Genomic DNA, 3,418 nt, shown 5'->3' with positions numbered 1-3,418 from the left:
GGGGAAACGCCCTACCCCGTCCCTTGGGTCTCCCCTTTGATGCCTTTTGTAACAAGTCCCTTCGCCGGATCGGGGGTAAGTTGGCGGCCCCACGTGCCCAAAACCGGGGGTTTTTTGGGGCAGGACCTTTTACTCATAACCCGGGGATCCCCAAACTCAGGCTATATGGCCACCTAGCTCGCCTCCCTAGGACAACCCGGCATCAGGTTTTCTCTGCGAGACAACCGGGGGGAGGAGCCGGGGGCCCGGAGATCTGGCTTTTGGGAGCTCGACGAGACCTGTCCGAGGAAAAAAGGGGGGGGTGTGCCTGCCGGGGCCGCCTCGAGGGATCCTCGGGCTGGAAGCGAAGGGGGATGCGGCCCTGCGCCCCCTCGGCGTTTCCCCTTTATATAGATATATATATATTTTTTTTTTGGGTTTTTTTTTTATTTATTATATATTTTTAAAAAAAAATTAAAATGTTTGGTTTTTGTTGGGTGTTTTTGTGTATTAAAAATGGTTTATATAATATATATTTTTTATTTATTAAATTTATATTATAATATTTTATATTATTGTTTTATTTTGGTATAATAATTTTATATAATTTTAAAATTTTTTTTAAAAAAAAAAGTTTATAATTTTAAAATTGGGAAAATAAAGGGGAAAAAAATTTAAAAAAAAATTTTTAAAAAAAGGGAAAAATTAATAAAAAAATGGGTTTTTTTTTTTGGGGGGTTTTTTGGGGAAAATTTTTATGAAATTTTTGGGAAAATTAAATATTTATAAAAAAATTTTTATTAAAAAAAATTTAAGGGGGGTTTTTTTTTTTTTTTTGGGGGGGGGTTTTTGTTGGTGTTTGGGGTGTTGTTTGGGTTTTAAATTTAAAAATTTTTTAAAAATATTCTATAAAATATAATATATTAAAAAATATAATATATTAAAATATAGTATTGTGTATATATATATGTGTTTAATTTTAATTTTAATATATTTTTAAAATATATATTTTATAAATACAGGGGAATATCTTACAATGTATATTTTTAATATATATAAAATATATATATTTATTAATATAATATTTTATAAATTTTTATGTTTATATTGATATGAAATATAGTATATCCCTATAGGTATATTTATAATTAAAATGAAATATAAAATATGTATATTGGGTGTATATATATGTATATATGTTTTATATATATGTATATTTTATTTTAATATATATTGTATTATATATTTTTCCCGCCAAACCCCTATCTCTCCTGCCCCCAAAACAAAAGGCATAGGCAGACGGCGTGCTATCCACAGGGTCGTGAACACTAAAACAGCCCCCAAAGGGGCCCAAGGGAGCACCACGGGGCCCAAAAACCCCCCACGGGGGAAACAGGGGGGGCACGAAACAAATACAAAATGACAGCCCTTTCCCTTTTATTTACAAAAGTTATTTACCCGTACACTTTTCTAAAAGGCACAAAAACGGGGGGAAACCAGCAGGTCCCTGTACATACAGTTTTATAACGGGGAAAAAACACAAATTTATATCGGGGTAAAAAGGGGCCCACACACAGTTTCAAGGGGGCAACCCCAAACCCCCGCCCTCTTGGTTTTTGGTTCCTCCGCTCAAAAAGCCAGTTTCGTCATGTTTGCCCGGGGCCCCTTCATTTTAAAACACTTTGCCCAGGTCATTTTTTTTTATGTTAATACATTTTTTCGCAAAAGGACAAAGCCCCAAAAGGGCAGCACTACCCCCCCCCCCCTTTTCAACCCAGCGCCCCGTCTGCTGTGACATACCAAAACCTGAAAAAAACTACAAAAAAATTTTAAAAAAAAATTTTCCTCAGGAACAAAAAAAAATTTTTTCCCAAAAAAAAAGTAACCGAAATTGGTAAAATCATTTCCCCAAAAATAAAAAAAAATCTTTCTTTCCCCCGGGCCAGCTTTTCTTCGCTCTCGCTGGGGTGGGTTCTGGAGGAGGTGGGGCGGGGGGTAGATTGGCAGTGGCCCCAGAGGGTATCTCCGTCCCAAGCCTGGCTCTTTGGTCATTTATTGACGCCCTGCTGCATCCCCCTCCCCGGGCCCAAAAAATGTCGCCCCCCATTTTCCGGTCAGCGTCTCCCAAAGCCCCTCTTTCCCCCGCTACGGGGGAAACATCATCTTTTTTTTTTCACCAGGCCCCGGGAGTAGCTTTCCTGGCCCAGGGGAAAACCCCACACCTTTCCCCCGTGGACAACAGAGGGTCGTTTTCCCCCCCCTTGAAAAATTGGGATAGGTGACACCCAGAAAGGCCGCTCCCACCGTAAAAAGGGCCCCTTCCCCCCAGGGGTTTCTGTAGTTTCCGGCGAGAGCCCCGCTTCCGACGCGGGTTATGCACCCCCACTCTTCCCCTAGTTTTTACCTAAATTCTCTCTTTGGCGCCGGTCATAGGTCCCCTTTCGGGGGCATGGCCGGCTACCTTGAGCTTCCCCGGGAACTCGTCGGTGCCCCTCCCCCAAAGGTTAGCGGCGCCCGGGTTTGCGCCAAGCCCCCTCCAGGAAGTCGGGAAACCCCCCCCAACAACCAACCCCTTGCCCCCCGACGATGTTTCTGGACGCTCCACTTCCTCACAATGCCCAGCTTTGAAACCAGCTGGCACCTTCGGGGCCTTAGGGAGAATTTTAGGCTACCATACTGAAACAAACCCCCCCCCTGGCCAACAAGGCTCCCCCCAAAACCGCTACCCCACCCAGCCAGGGCGGGTTTTTGAATGGGCTCCACGAGGCCCTTACTCCACGCATCACTTGACACCCCAAAAAACCGGATTCTAGAGTCTGCCCCGGGGGGGCAAGGTGCATCGCTCAGCCGAAACCTACCTCGGCACACCCAAAACCTTTTGGAAGAAAGGGGGCACTCTTCACCGTGCACCCTCAACCAGCTTCCGTCCAAGGTCGACACACGCCTTACTCTGCTCGGTAGTAAAGGGCCCCCGCAAGCAGTCTCGTCCAGATGGCCAAATACCCCGGGCAGCCGCTGCCCGTGCTGCCCTCGCCAATAGGGACCCTCCAGGGCCCATTGAGCGGGCCAAAACAATGCCCCGGGTAACACCACACAGCCCTTGGGGATGCGTCGGGAAAGGGTCGCATAGTGGCCAAAATATCGGGCCCTGCCCTAGGGTTTCTAAACCCCAGTGTCCACTGTCAGGCGGCATGGCTTCCCTTTCAAATTGACCCTCCACCTGCATCGTGCGGGTTCGACGGAAGCTTACCCAATTGGGGGCCCGGAACCGGGGAAACGGCGGGGTTTTTTCGGCCCCCTTCTCCACCTGTCCGATTTTTCCCCTCCTTTTAAAAATTCCTTAGCCTTAGGACATGCACTCGGAGGGTTTGACCATACCTGCCACACCCTTTTGCAGCCCCTGCGGGAAGGCATCAGAACCCGTGGGTTTGAGAGGACG

Source organism: Penaeus monodon, chromosome 41, assembly GCF_015228065.2.
Source record: "Penaeus monodon isolate SGIC_2016 chromosome 41, NSTDA_Pmon_1, whole genome shotgun sequence".
NCBI classification, from domain to species: Eukaryota; Metazoa; Arthropoda; class Malacostraca; order Decapoda; family Penaeidae; genus Penaeus; species Penaeus monodon.
This window is presented reverse-complemented; position numbering follows the sequence as displayed.